The following is a 16540-nucleotide window of genomic DNA, read 5'->3' as shown; positions in this document are numbered from 1 at the left end:
CGGCGCTATAGAAATAAAATTTATTATTATTATTTTTCCAGAATGCAAATAACATCTAAAATGTCAAACATATTTTGCATCACTGCCTGTGCATCTATGTGAATGAATAAAATATCGTAATAATTATCTCAACAACAAAACAGAAAGAAAAATTTCAAAATGGCAGAACCACTGTGTTTTTTTTTTATTGCTTTCACTTCACCACCCAAAAAGAGACAAAAAAAAATCAGAAAGTCCTATGGACCTCAAAATGAAAAATGATAAAAACTGCGGCTTATACTAAAAAAAATCCCTAGTACAATTCTATTGGCTGAAAAATAGGTAGTTCGCTATTTTTTTCTTATCTTGAGGTCTTACGTCCCCATTTCATGCACTTTTCACTATATAATGGTTCAATAAACACTATGAAATATAGAACGGCTTGTAGTGTATAATGAATCCATGTGTAACAATGCACACTTATTGTATTTTTTGGCCCTTGGACCCTAGGAGGTAACCGCTATGTGCACTGCTATGGCTGCTGTTAGTGGTTGTGGCCCAAAAACTGTTACCCATGGATAATCCAAGGATAATATTAGGGAGAAAAACTGTACTTTGTGGAGCAGGGAAAGGGCCAGGATGGAGTTTGCCTTCATGAGCCGTTACCTTGAGGTGTTTGTTGTGTATCTCTCGTCTCTCCATACCTTCTTACTACAGATAAATGTTATGGAGACTTGCAGAGTCAACAGCCTTGTGGCTTCTAGTCTCTAGGATGCAAGCACGAGCAAGTAATTCAATCAGAAGGTTGTAAAGGGCCTCAGGGTCACAATAAGCTGCCTTTCTATTCTGGTTAATCCCTGACTTTTGACTCCGCACGTTTCACCTGAGACCTTTGTCCAATATATTCCACCTCATACTGACCAGGGCTCGCACACGTATGTATCCAACAAAATTGGAAGGTAATTTGTAAGTCTGTCCTAATTGCAGGTTAAGGCTCATCATCTTAAATGGATACAATTGTGAAGTGTTTGTAAAAACAAGCAATTTTGAAAATTTACTAGACATTTCGTCCGCTCCGTTCTCAAGAACCTCTGTAGTAGAGGCCGAACCTGTGCCGCGCTGCAGGAGCACACTGCTCCCCTGCCTTCCCACTTCCTGTATGGGGGGACAATGCTCACCTGATTAACAATTCACACCAGCAACTTTACCGCGCCACTGGCATAAACTGTGCCGTCTGATGCTGCTACACATGGAAGGTTTGCCTCTGCAGCATCGGAAGTGACGTGGGACTGAAGCTGGTCAGAATCAGGAGCTAACAGCACGCTCCCACGATCCGGCCAGCTGCAGTGCAGCACTTACAAGCTATACTGGAAAGAGCTTGTAAGCACTGAACTAATTGCTTCGAATACCGGCCATGAGTCGTCCTCTCCTGTCAAGGTGGAAAGTAGTAGTTCCTGTTGTTTCTTGAAAAGCTTAGGGACATCCAATATGGCCCCATTTTCCATAGGGGCTGTCACCCAACCACTGTATTACAGTCCTAAGTAGCCACTGTCCTTTAGACTTGCAGAGACACAGGATCATATTGTATCAGTTACAAATTATCCATAATGAGCTCATTGACGGATTCTTAGATAACTCATTCAACAGCTAACAATGTGTAAAAAAACAAAGGCTTCATTAAGACTGACATTTTGTATACTAGTCTTAATGAGACCATGCAGGAATAAGATGCGCCTAATTCATTAAGAGGCGCACACCACTTAAAGGGGTTGTCTACTACTAAGACAACCCCTTTTTAACTAAATGTTTGGCCCCAATAAAATACAAAAGCTCAGGCTGTGTGCCCACGTTGCGTTTTTTAAAGCGTTTTTGATGCGTTTTTCAGGGTCAGACCGCATCAAAAACGCTTAAAAGAAGCATCCCATTCATTTTAATGCATTTTGGCCTTTTTGTGCCAATGGATGCGTTTTTTACCGCTAAGGAAACGTTTAGCGGTAAAAAACGCAACATGTTCATTAATTTCCGCTTAGGTCCGCGTTTTTGGCTATTTCCTATAGTCCAAAAGATGCACGGAAAAAACGCATAAAAAACGTGTGTTTTTTGCTCAAAAAAAGTGCGGTCTTTGCGCAAAAAAAGCGCAAAAATCACGGCAAAACACACGCGTTTTCTGGGAAGGAGACCCGTTTCCTGAGCGTTTAAAAACGCTACTGTGGGCACATAGCCTCATACTCACCTCCCGTGCCAGCGCCGTTCCAGCTGTGTCCGGCACTCGCAGTCTCGGGGCTCACGTGCGGTTGTTATGACATGTGAGCCAGGCGCCCAATTTTATTAGGGCCAAACATTTAATTCAAGAAGGGGGTTGTCCTAGTAGTGGACAATCCCTTTAATAAACTAGTCGCATCTTATCAGTGACACACGTCTCCTGGTACCTCGTCAGAACTGTTACTCTAGTCAGGGACAGGGAACATTTCTGGTGTAATGAGAGCTGCCACCTTTAATTAATTTGTCGGGGTTGAGAAGGAGGCATTGCCATGTGCCATTTTGCCCAAACTCCTCTCCAGCTCCTTCTCTTTCTGCAGCTGCAAAAAACTGGCATGAAAATTCCAAAAGTTGCTAAATTTGTCCTCAACTTCGTGTTGCACAAAATTCTGCGACCTCTGAAGATGTTTTATGCCAGAAATTTGATGTGAACACCATAATGAATCGTGGCCAAAGAGCCTGCAAAATCTTTTTTTTTTTGCCCAAAATACATGCATTTAATGGAAAACAAATTGTCCCTCATGGTGGACAGAAATGGGCTCAAGGTTTACACATTATTACTGATCACATAGAGACAAAATGATTTAAAGGGGTTCTCCAGATCTAATGTATGAACGTTCTATCCCTATGTACTAACTTGTCAGACGCGGCCCCACTAACTCCACCAGTGCTAGAGAGACCACAAAGGTTGCCCTTACAAAAAAAAAAATGAGCCAGAAATCTTCCCAATCAGAATGTATAGCCTCAGCCACTCCAGGCAGGGGTATGGAGCTGCCATGGAGGCAAATAACAAACATATTAATAGAGTTGGAGCAGAGCCAGACAACGAACGATGGGGATCTGCCTTCTAACAATCGGTAACGCCTAACATTACTGAATGCTAGCTAGTAACCTAGACTAATGTTCACCATGACATCAACCTATGACCATGAAGGGTAATCACGGAAATCCAATGACTCACTGTAGAATACAAGGACAATCACCATGGAAAAAGAGAAACCTCTAGTAGGTCAGGTAGAAGGAGGGAAAAAACTTACAAAAAATTACTTACAAAAGTTACAAAAACTTCAAAACATTACTTTCAACGTTTTCAAAATACACAACTGATAACAATCTGAGCGGTACTGATCACAGACAGAGGTGCTGATGCGTTTCTCGCCCACTAGAGGCAATCTGGGCTTATGACTGGTGCCTATGGTTTGGTCGACAGCTAAATTTTATCTATGGACAGTTTAAGGTAGGTGAGTGTCACAATTGGGGTAATTCACGAGACAGAATTGCGGCCGTACTTGCTCGTCTGGGTGCAATTCTTGTCTTTTGTGAGTAGAAATAGCAGAATCACATGGCAGCAATCTAGTCTAATCTGTACTGTCACTTCTACATGCAGGGCTGCTTTTAGACAAAGTGGGACCCTGGGCAAAAGTTTACAGTGGGGCTAGGATATTGTACCATCAGACAGAAACATTTTCCTTGTATTTACATGCGCTGAGTTCAGGCTGTTAAACGTGTGTGATCGACAATATTGAAATCGTTGAACGCTTGTTTCTTGGCCTCTTTACTCCGGCTGCGGAAGATTGATGGGGACAGATAGTCCTTGATACAGTACAATGCAGGTCCCATATAGTATAACTCACTGACCATGGTCCTTGATAGAGTACAATGCATCCCCCCCCACAGAGTATACTGCAGCCCCCCACAGAGTATACTGCAGCCCCCCCCCTCGAGAGTATACTGCAACCAGGGCCTGTTTTAGGCAAAGTGGGGCCCTAGGCAAAGTTTAAAATGGGGCCTCAAATGCTAATATAGTGCACATCACAGAAGCATTTTAGGTGTAGTTACATGCACTGAGTTCAGGACGCTAAATGAGTGTGAGCGACAATATTGAAATCGTTCAACACTTGTTTCCCGACCTCATTCCACCATCTGAGAAAGAATGATGAGAAGAGAACAATCACTATTAGGTCACTCTGTCCCCATACAGTATCATGTTATCAGCAGCATACAGTATCTACAGTTTGTACCGGCAATGTGCTGCTGAGAACAATGATTTTTTTTATTCTGTCATAAACAATCCAATCACTCAATGAATATGCAGCATTTTATTTGTTTAGTATAGTACACCCCATAGTCCTCCATATATTATAATATGCACCACAGTCCTCCATATTGTAAAATGCACACTCCATAGTCCTCCATAAAGTATAATATGCCCCATAGTCCTCCATATAGTATAATACACTTCCCATAGTCCTCCATATAGTATAATACACTCCTCATAGTCCTCCATATATTAAAATACACTGCTCAATCCTCCACATAGTATAATACACTCCTCATAGTGCTCCATAGAGTATAATGCACCACCATAGTCATCCATGTAGTACAATTCACTTCCCATAGTATAATGCACCCCAAGAGTTCTTCATATAGTATAATGTATTCCCCATAGTCCTCGATACAGTATAATGCAGCCCACATATAGTATAATGCAGCCACCCATAGAGCATAATGCAGCCACCCCACAGAGTATAATGCAACTGTGAAGGGTTAAAACTAAAATCAGAGCTGAAATTTAATTTTGTCCATTCTCTGAAGGTTTCGTTTCTCCATTTTTGCTGCTGTAAGATACATTTTTGTAATTGGGATGGGCTGTCATGAAACCAGACTGTTCCCATCAGGTGCAAGATAAGGGAACCGGGGGTGTAAAACTCTGAAGAATATGCCATTATATTGCTTTCTATGCTATTTGGATACGGACATATATGTAGTTTCCGGTTTTCTTGCAATATTATTGGCTTATAAAGTGAAATGATACTATAGGTAGTTGAGAACTTCGCATAATTAAGCAAAAGATTATAAAAGAAGTTACTAAAATAAAGAGGACTGGTGATCTGCCTTGATCGTCCCATACAGAGACCCCCGTCTCTGTGTGGTCATTTGAGTTGCTAGCAACACTCTGTGGAATAATTTGGACATCACTGGCTCAACCGTGAAGGGTTAATTTAGCTCTCCCTCAATAGCTACCCCAACACAACCACCCCACAGAGTATAATATAACCCCCCATAGAATATAATGCAGCCCCCCTCATAGTATAATGTAGCCCCCTCATAGAGTATGATGCAATCACCCCTCATAGAAAATAAATATAATACAGCCCCTCATAGTATATAATGTTTCCCCGAATAGAATATAATACAGCCCACCTCCCCATAGAATCTAATGTAGCCCCATTAAAGAGTATGATGCAATCCTCCTTCATAAAATCTAATACAGCCCTCATAGAATATACTGTAGCCCCCCATAGAATATAATACAGCCCACCTCCCCACAGAATATAATGTAGCCCCCCATAGAATATAATGTACCCCCATAGTATATAACACAGCCTGCCCCATAGAATATAATGTACCCCCATAGTATATAACACAGCCTCCCCCATAGAATATAACGTATAATGTACCCCCCCATAGTATATAACACAGCCTCCCCCATAGGATATAATATACCCCCATAGTATATAACACAGCCTCCCCCATAGAATATAATGTACCCCCCAATAGTATATAACACAGCCAGATAGTATATAACACAGCCCAGATAGTATATAACACAGCCTCTCCATAGAATATTATATACCCCCCAATAGTATATAACACAGCCACATAGTATATAACACAGCCTTCCCCATAGAATATAATATACCCCCCATAGTATATAACACAGCCTCCTCCATAGAATATAATATACCCCCCAACAGTATATATCATAGCCACATTGTATATAGCACAGCCTCATAGTACATAACACAGCCCACATAGTATATAACACAGCCTCATAGTATATAACACAACCCACATAGTATATAACACAGCCTCATAGTATATAACACAGCCCACATAGTATATAACACAGCCCACATAGTATATAACACAGCCTCATAGTATATAACAAAGCCTCATAGTATATAACACAGCTCGCATAGTATATAACACAGCCTCATAGTATATAACACAACCCACATAGTATATAACACAGCCTCATAGTATATAACACAGCCCACATAGTATATAACACAGCATCATAATATATAACACAACCCACATCCCCCCCCCCCGAGAATGGCCCCACAGTCCAGTACTCACTGATATATTAAATTAAAAAAAACACACAATCCTCACCTCTCCTCGTGCCCGTGATGCTTCCGGCTCCTGTCTCAGCGGCTGCACTGCCTGGCATGATGACATCATCGCGCCCCTGTAGTGTCAGAGGCAGAGCGGGGAATGATGGGAGAGGGAGCGTCAGCTGACGCTCTCTTCTCCATCATTGCTTTGAACTGAACCGGTTCAATGCGGTGGGTGGGGGGAGTCAGCGTTGGCAACAGGCGGGCCCCATAGTGGCTGCGTGATGTGCAGCCAGCTGGAGGGCCACAGAGGGAGCAGCCCCCCTCAGAGAGTATAATGCAGGCCCCTCAGAGTATAATGCAGCCCCACACTACAATGCAGCCCCCTCAGAGCATAATTTAGCCCCCTCAGAGTATAATGCAGCCCCCTCAGCATATAATGCAGCCCCCTCAGATTATAATGCAGCCCCACACACACAGTATAATGCATTACCCTCACACACACAGTATAATTCAGCCTGCCACAAACATACACAGGATAGTGCAGCCCCCCACAGTATAATTCAGCCCCTCACACACAGTATAATGCAGCCCCCTACACTCAGTATAATGCAGCCCCCTACACTCAGTATAATGCAGCCCTCCCACAGAAACAGTACAGTGTAGCCCCCACACACAGTATAATGCAGCCCCCCAAATACACATTATATTGCAGTCCCCCCACACACAGTATAGTGTAGCCCCCACACACAGTATAATACAGCCCCCCACACACAGTATAATGTAGCCCCCTACACACACACAGTATAATGCAGCCCACACACAGTATAATGCAGACCTCACACACACGTGGTATAATGCAGCCCCCCATACAGTATAATGCATCCCACCAAGAGACACAGTACAATGCAGCCCCGCATACACAATATAATGCAGCCCCTCAAATATACAGTATGCTGCAGTCCCCCCACACACAGTATAATGTAGCCCCTCATACAGTATAATGTAGCCCCCCACACACAGTATAATGCAGCCCGCCATACAGTATAATGCAGCCTCTAAAACACAGAATAATGTGGCCCCCACACACAGTATACATTAATGCAGCCACACGCACAGTATAGTGCAGCCCCCACACACACTGTATAGTGCAGGCCCCCACACACACTGTATAGTGCAGTACCCCCACACACTTTAGTGCAGTACCCCCACACACAGTATAATGCAGCTCCCCACACACAGTATAGTGCAGCCCCCACATACACAGCATAGTGCAGTCCCCAACACAGTATAGTGCAGCCCCTACACACAGTATAATGCAGCCCGAACACACACAGTATAGTGCAGTCTCCCACACAGTATAATTCAGTACCCCCACACAGTAGAGTGCAGCCCCTCACACACAGTATAATGCAGCCCCCTTACATGCAATATAGTGCAGCCCCTCCACACAGTATAGTGCAGCCCCCACATATACACCATATAGTGTAGTGCCCCCACACACAGTATAATGCAGCACACACACACAACTTATCTTTCCTCCTTGTTCCCCCACTGCTCTGGCTTCTGCAGCGCGTCTCATCAGCTCCACTGCTGGCACACGCTAAGTCAAAGGCAGAGGGGGAGTGATGGGAGAGGGAGGGTTATCTGACACTGTTTTCACTGTTTTCAACGGTATCGGCATCTATGCCGACAAGTTGAATGCGCGATGCGGGGGGGTGGCACGGGTCCCTTTTACTCTCGGCCCCATAACAGCTGAATGGTGTGCTGCTATTAGCGGCATGCCACTGGCTTTGGGCCTCTGGAGGAGCAGGGACCAGGGGGGCCCTAGGCAGCTGCCTGGTCTGCCTGCCCCTAAGGCAATGTGCACACGGAGTTTTTTGGCTCTGCGGATTTTGTAGTAAAAAACGCAGATAAATCGGCAGGACTAAAGTGCTGCGGTTTATCTGCGGTTTTGCCTGCGGTTTTGCCCTGCGGTTTTACACCTCATAATGGATGAGGTGTGAAACTGCAGCATTTCTGCACTAAAGAATTGACATGCTGCGGATTGTAAACCGCGGAAAAATCCGCAGCATGTGCACTGCGTTTTCCAGTTTACCATTGAAAACAATGGTACTGTACAACGCACCTAAATCTGCTGCGGACCCACAGCTGCAGAAACGCTGCGGATCCACAGCAGAATCCGCACCGTGTGCACATACCCTAATGCCGGCCCTGTCTACATGTAGAAAAGCGATTGATTGCATAATGACAAGTTCTGTGTATGGAGAGTGTGGAGAAAGTCATGTAAATTATATGGTCACCGTGGATGACACTGTTATTGGGGAATCTGGTTGCCAGTTTTTGGGGAACTGTGGCTGGCACTGTTTTTGGGGAACTGTGGCCGACACTGTTATTAGGGAGCTGTGGCTGGCACTGTTATTGGGGAGCTGTGGCTGGCACTGTTATTGGGGAGCTGTGGCTGGCACTGTTATTGGGGAGCTGTGGCTGGCACTGTTATTGGGCAACTGTGGTTGGCGCTGTTATTAGGGAACTGTGGCTGGCACTGTTTTTGGGGAGCTGTGGCTGGCACTGTTATTGGGGAGATGTGGCTGGCACCATTATTGGGGAATTGTGGCTGGCACCACTGTTATTGGAGAGCTGTGGCTGGCACTTTTATTGGAGAGCTGAAGCTGGCACTGTTATTGGGCAACTGTGGCTGGCGCTGTTATTAGGGAACTGTGGCTGGCGCTGTTATTAGGGAACTGTGGCTGGCACTGTTATTAGGGAACTGTGGCTGGCACTGTTATTAGGGAACTGTGGCTGGCGCTGTTATTAGGGAACTGTGGCTGGCACTGTTATTGGGGAGCTGTGGCTGGCACTGTTATTGGGGAGATGTGGCTGGCACCATTATTGGGGAATTGTGGCTGGCACCACTGTTATTGGAGATCTGTGGCTGGCACTTTTATCGGAGAGCTGAAGCTGGCACTGTTATTGGGCAACTGTGGCTGGCGCTGTTATTAGGGAACTGTGGCTGGCGCTATTATTAGGGAACTGTGGCTGGCACTGTTATTGGAGAACTACAGCTGGCATTGTTATTGGGGAACTGTGGCTGGCACCACTGTTATTGGAGAGCTGTAGCTGGCACTGTTATTGGAGAGCTGTAGCTGGCACTGTTATTGGGGAGCTGTGGCTGGCACTTTTAAGGCTATGTGCACACGGTGCGGATTCACCGGTGGATTTTTCCGCGCAGACTTTGCACAATCCGCAGGTAAACTCACAGGTCAAAAGACCTGCGGTTTACCTGCGGATTACCCTGCGGTTTTGCCCTGCGGTTTATCACCTCCACAATGGAGGAGATGACAAACCGCAGCGGAATCCGCAGAAAAGAATGACATGTCAATTCTTTCTGCGGATTTGAAACCGCAGGCAAAACCGCACTGAAAATTCTGCACCGTCTGCACTGCGGTTTCAATTTTCCATAGGCTAGAATGGGACTGTACATCACCTGCAGTTCTGTTGCGGATCCGCAGCAGAATCCGCACCGTGTGCACATAGCCTAAGACTTTAATGCGTTTCAAACCAAAGTTCCCGCAATCTTATAACACTATGTTGTTATGACAAAGAACTTGGGTTTGAAACGCATTAGAGTTTCCAAAAATGTTTTCTTTTCTATTGGATGTTAAGAATCTGTGTGTACTCCTATATAGGGTCTGTGTATCATATTGATGATTCATTATGCTTTTCCAATACATCTGTAAAAAAAAAAAAGTTAACTTTTCAGGATTTTTGAAAATTTGCCCTCCCCCATCCCCTCCCCCCAAAAAAAAAAAATCAAGTAAAATCCTAGGTGGGAAAACCTATGTAATACATTGAGGTAGACGACATATCCCTCCATTATGTCATTCTTCCATTGGTTTATCTGAAGCCATCATGATCTCACTTCTCTCTTGCAACATTGCAAGTTACTTTCCAACTGCCACAAAAAGTTTTGTAGAAATACAAAACCTAAGCCGGACATGACATAAAAATCTGTAGAGGAGTCATCTCTGCAATCAAGATGTAACCGGACACGAGTCCAAAGCTGTTAAGCTCTTCCAACAGACAAATCTAATATATATAGGCACCTTGGATCTGTTGTTTTAGTTAAGGGGTTCCATAATCTGCCAGGATCCAAAGCGATCAGCTGTGATCTGTGAAGATATCCAGCAATAAGTGCTCAATTTTCCTACAGCGCCACCTCAGGAGAAATAATGCATTACACAGTCCCCAAATAAATCAAATGTTCATGTAATGCACGGACATGCGACATGCTAGGTCATTCTCCATTTTGGCTAATCGAATAGGGAAAACTCTTTTTATGAACTTGGAATTTTATAATAAGAAAAATGTCGTATTCCTTTAAGTCTCACCTCATCTTGGAGTCAGGAAGCATCTACAGCTGGTATCAAGTGTGCCCCCCTAACACTGTAGAAACATTGAGGAGCAGCAGCTGTAGCGGAGCAGGGGGCCCGGGCAGATCTGGTACGTGCAGAATAGTGACCACGTGCCACTGCCTTGTCACCTCCACAATAAGACTTGTTACATTCTTTCATTGTGGAATGTCAGGGTGAAGCCATGATAGGTTGTGCTCTTGGTTGCTAGGAGACTCATTGTTTGCTGGTGGGGACCAATCACTGAGTGTAGAACACACCGCCTTCTGCATGAATGATAGAGGCTCTACATCAATAAGATATAAAAAGCAAGTAAATATCATGATGATTGCAATTGTAATATATACGTAGGGAACACTTAAACTACACAATGTAACTCCAAGTCATTCACACTTCTGTGAGATCAACCTGTCCAGTTATGAAGCAACACTAATTGTGAATCAATTTCTATTGCTGTTGTGCAAATGGAACAGACAACAGGTAGAAATAATTGGGAATTAGCAAGACAAGCCTTATAAAGGAGTAGTTCTGCAGGGGGTGACCACAGACCATTCTCTGTTCTCATCCTTTTTGGCTTTTGTTTTGGTCACTTTTGCATTTTGTCATTGCTCTCACCCCCAGAGGTACTGTACAGTAGCAAGAGGCCAGGTCTACAACCCACAGAAGTTGCTCAGGTAGTGCAGCTCATCCAGGATCAATGCGAGCTGTGGAAAGAAGGTTTGTTGTGTCTGTCAGCACAATGTCCAGAGCATGGAGCAGATACCAGGAGATGGGCCAGTACACCAGGAGACATGGAGGGGGCCATGGGAGGGCAACAAACCAGCAGCAGGACTCCTCATTTATTCAAGGAGGAACAGCGCCAGAGCCCTGCAAATGACCTCCAGCAGGCTAACATCCATGTGTCTGCTCAAACAGACTCCAGGAGGGTGGTAATTGGGCCTCATGTCCACTCGTGGGTGTTGTGCTTACAGTCCAACACCGTACAGGATGATTGACAGATTGGACATTGGCATCTTCTGCTCTTCACGGATGAGAGCAGGTTCACACTGAGCACATGTAACAGACGTAAGAGTCTTGAGATGCCGTGGATAACGTTCTGCTGCCTGCGACATCGTCTGGCATGACCGTTTTGGCAGTGGGTCAGTAATGGTGTGGCGCAGCCCTTCGTTTGCTAGCTAGTGGTACCCTGACTGCCATTAGGTACCGGATGAGATTCTCAGACTCATTGAGAGACCATATGCTGGTGTAGTGGGCCCTGGATTCCTTCTGATGCACGATTAAAACCTCAGAAAGAGGAAAAAAAATCCTCCAAAAAAAATCAAGAGAAAACCAGACAGGCCTAAATACATCTGCACTAACCAGGGTGCAGCGGACCCAAGTAAAATGGCAGCTGCACAGGTGCATAAATACCAAATGAAACAGCCAGCCTACAATCAGGGATTGGCCGTGTGGTACCTCAGTGCAGAAAAAATAATCTGCATGTGGCAGTGTTCACACAGGGAATGCAGAGCTTCTGGTTCACAGCCTCTTAGTAACACCATAGGGGGGGCTGCCCAGTGATAACTAAAATGCATCCCGTGTGAACAGAGGCCACAGTTAGCAGAACCATTTGGGCCCAACTGCACCCTGAAAAAAATATACAGTGCACAAAAACATAGCAATATATGTAAGGTATTAGTTGATATTATGGCCATAATACGGAAGCCGGCAAATTGCGTCCTCTTTCTGAGGTTTTCATGTTAGAGTAGGACTGGCAAGAGTAAGGAATTTTGACGCAGTTTGACAGCTTCCGTATTAAGGCATTAATATCAACTAATACCTTACATTTATTGATGTTTTTGTGCACTGTATATTTTTTTAGGGTGCAGTTGGGCCCAAATGGTTCTGCAAACTGTGGCCTCTGTTCACACGGGATGCATTTTAGTTAGCACTGGGCAGCCCCCCCTCTATGGTGTTACTAAGAGGCTGTGAACCAGAAGCCCTGCATTCCCTGTGTGAAAACTGCCACATGCGGATTATTTTTCTGCACTGATGTACCACACGGCCAATCCCTGATTGTAGGCTGGCTGTTTCATTTGGTATTATTGCACCTGTGCAGTTGCCATTTTACTTGGGTCCGCTGCACCCTGGTTAGTGCAGATGTATTTAGGCCTGTCTGGTTTTCTCTTCCTTCTGATGCACGACAAGGCTTGGCCTCATGTGGCTGAAGTGTGTCAGCAGTTCCTGCATGAAGAAGTGAAGAAGGTGTTGATGCTATGGACTGGCCTGCCCATTCCCCAGACCTGAATCCAAATGATCACATCTGGGACATCATGTCTCATTCTGTGGCGCCCCCAGGAGTATGGTCGCCACAGTGGCATTGCCTTCCTCCTAGGGAGAGTGATGTCATGCCTGGAAGCAATGAAGGGTCTCTCTGGGAGTTATCCATAACATACAACACAGTTCCCACTCCGGGCCAGCAGAGGGAGCTCTGAACCAATAGTAAGGGGAAGAGCTTCTCTCTGGGGGCCAGGAGGGGAAATTAGTCAGTTAGTAGGAGGGCGTCGTGTGCAGATGTGGAGGAGAAGAGCTGGGGAGACTAAGGAAAGTGGAGAGCTCAGTCCCAGTGATAGCGCATGATCTGGAGCCTGGTCTCCAAGGGTGTATGGATACTAATGGTCCTGCACTAGAAACCAGAGGAATAGGAAGCTGTAAATGCTCTATTCCCACATAATCCACGTAGGCACAACAGCGACGGGTGAGCCAAGAGAGATAAAAGGCTACGGCTGTCTGCCATGCGAGTGGAGTGTGGATAACATCAGAAAGGAGGAACGCCAGTGTAACTCAGTACTGGGAGTACTTCATAGAGAGCGCTAGTAAGGAGACTGCACAACCCATCTGCCAGAGTGATTCCTGATTTGCTTCCAGGCTAACCAGGCTGTGCTATCTGTACTCAGGACCCTGAACTGCATTTGCCAAGTAAAGGTAAAGAAACTGCAACCTATTGTGTCCTTGCCTTCTTGCTGCAACCTCCCCGGCACTGCTACATCTCTGTGCCTGACACTGCACCTTCCTTCCCAACTCCCACCTACACTGCCCTGGGACTACAGCCCTGCCTGTGGAGGGCTATAACATCATTGCTGCACTCAGTGGTGGGATTCAAATTTTTAACAACAGGTTCTGTGTTTGTTTGTAGGAAAACCACACCCATTTTAAGCCACACCCATTTTAAGACACACCCCTTTATACAAGTAGGGGCGCAGTCAAGGAGCTGTTCCCTATAGGCAGCACAGGTCCACAATAGGCAGCATTGTTCCCTATAGGCAGCACAGGTCCCCAATAGACAGCACAGGTCCACAAAAGGCAGCATTGTTCCCCAATAGGCAGGCACAGGTCCCCAATAGGCAGCATTGATCCCCAATAGGCAGGCACAGGTCCCTAATAGGCAGTACAGGTCCCCAATAGGCAGGCACAGGTCCCTAATAGGCAGGCACAGGTCCCCAATAGGCTGGTACAGGTCTCTAGTAGGCAGCTCAGGCCCCTAATAGGCAGCATTGTTCCCCAATAGGCAGGCACAGGTCCCTAATAGGCAGCATTGTTCCCAAATAGGCAGCACAGGTCCCCAATAGGCAGGCACAGGTCCTCAATAGGCAGCATTGTCCCCTATAGGCAGCACGGATCCCCAATAGGCAGCAAAGGGCCCCAAAAGGCAGCATTGTTCCCTAATAGGCAGCACAGGTCCCCAATAGGCAGCATTGGTCCCCAATAGGCAGCACAGGTCCCCAATAGGCAGCACAGGTCCCCAATACACAGCACAGGTCCCTAATAGACAGCACAGGTCCCTATAGGCAGCACAGGTCCCCAATAGGCAGCACAGGTCCCCAATAGGCATTATTGTCCCCTATACGCAGCACACGTCCCCAATAGGCAGCACCGGTCCCCAAAAGACAGGCACAGGTCCCCAATAGGCAGCACAGTGCTGCACAGGTCCCCAATAGGCGGCACAGTGCTGCACAAGTCCCCAATAGGCAGGCACCGGTCTTCTGTCCACCCCAGAATCCTCTGTCCCCTCTGTCCACCCCAAACTCCTGTGTCCCCTCTGTATTCCTCTGTCCACCCCAGACGCCTGTGTCCCCTCTGTACTCCTCTGTCCACCCCAAACTCCTGTGTCTACCCCAGACTCCTCTGTTCTCCTCTGTCCACCCCAGACTTCTGTGTCCCCTCTGTACTCCTCTGTCCACCCTAGACTCCTGTGTCCCCTCTGTACTCCTCTGTCCACCCCAGACTCCTCTGTCCCCTCTAGTCCTCTCTGGACTCCTTTCTCTCCCTCAGACTCCTCAGTCCCCTCTGGACTCATCTGAACCCTCTAGTCCTCTGCCCCTTCTGTCCCCTCCAGACTTCTCTCTCTCCCCCCAGCCTCCACTGTCCCCTCCGGACTCCTATCTCCCTCAGACTCCACTGTCCCCTCCAGACCTCTCTGTCCCCGAGACTCCACTGTCCCCCCCAGACTCAGCGTGTTCCGTCACGTGTTCCTGAGCGCCTGACCGCGTCCTCACAGCACCACACGATCTCTGGGCACTTGCTGCAGGACGGTGACGCGTCTCCTTGGTGATATACGGTAGCTGTAGTTCCGGGTTCTTGCTTCCTGGGTCTGGGCTGGAGGTGAGCTCTGTGCTCCCTGTGGATGTGACACGGCGATCCCCGCACTGTGCTGGCTGCAGCTCCGGCCCCTGTATAGTCCTCAGAACCGGATCGCGGCTCTGAATCTCCCCGGTTCGGGGAACCGGCTGCTTTTTTAACAACAGGTTCCACCGAACCGGGGAGAACCCGCTGAATCCCACCCCTGGCTGCACTACACCATCTGTCCCAGAGGATCTGTCTGCAGCGTCGGCTTAACATTTGCCGAACACCACAGGTGGCATCACGAATCATCTATTCATAAACTTTATTCCATCACTTCACTCCCTTACATGGACGCCCAGGGCCACGGACCGGGTCACCGCTACTGTGACACTTCCCTGTGAAATACCGGCCCGGTACCGAGTACCCCACTGCCCTGGCGGGCGATCCATTTTGGCATCACAAACAGGATTAACGGAGCCTGGCATCCCCGGGTCCTGTGTGCCAGAGACTATGTTTGGTGCTATAGACTGTGTGCGTAATTGGTGCCATTGCCGCCATTATCCCGCTGATTGGCACGCGCGGGAAGAAAAGGGGGCAGACCTTCGTGGGCGGAGCCAGCCGAGAAGCGTGAAAGAAGAAGAGCGCGCGGGAAGTGAGAAGCTGAGGCCTGCAGTTCCGGCGCCCCCTGATCCAGCCGAGGAGTGGCATCTGGTAAGCCAGCGCAACCCCGCGGCCTTGCCCACGTTAACTAGGGGGGAGAGAAAATGTCTGAGGACAATGCAAATGCAGCGGCGGACGCTCCCGCTAACCCCTCAGCGCCGCAAGATGCAGGGCCCAACGCGGCTGCGGCTCCAATAGCACCCACTGCAGTGGTCCCCATAATGCCGCTGTCTATGCCTTACATACCGGAAGCAGCATGGCTACCACAGTATTCAGGGGAGTCACATACCCTGAGTGAATTCAAAGAGAGACTGTGCTGCTTGTTCGAAGTGTATCCCCTGTCTGAAAGTCAGAAAGTGAACATTCTTATTGGGCAGCTAACAGGTGCAGCGCAGAGGGAAGTAAAAGCCTGGCAGGACACTGATAAAGAGACTGTTAAAAAAATTCTGGCTAAGCTCAGAAGCACCTTTGACACTCGCACTGCAGCTGAAATAAAGATGAGATTCT

General features: G+C 47.0%; 1 protein-coding gene across 2 annotated transcripts in view; it reads right to left on the bottom strand.

The window, feature by feature from the left end:
- Positions 1-10935, bottom strand: part of LOC141098018 (coiled-coil domain-containing protein 27-like) — a 36445-nt gene extending 25510 nt beyond the window's left edge. Inside the window, exon 1 of one of the 2 annotated variants that reach the window (XM_073585615.1) lies at positions 10751-10935. The gene's annotated coding sequence lies outside the window, so the exon portion shown is untranslated. The remainder of the gene's footprint in view (positions 1-10750) is intronic. The other variant, XM_073585614.1, reaches the window with a different exon arrangement.
- Between the last annotated feature and the right edge of the window lie 5605 nt (positions 10936-16540).

This window comes from Dendrobates tinctorius, unplaced genomic scaffold (assembly GCF_039654945.1).
Source record: "Dendrobates tinctorius isolate UK_male_01 unplaced genomic scaffold, ASM3965494v1 ptg000086l, whole genome shotgun sequence".
NCBI lineage: Eukaryota > Metazoa > Chordata > Amphibia > Anura > Dendrobatidae > Dendrobates > Dendrobates tinctorius.
Note: the sequence above shows the minus strand (reverse complement) of the source record. Positions and strands in the feature narration are given on the sequence as shown.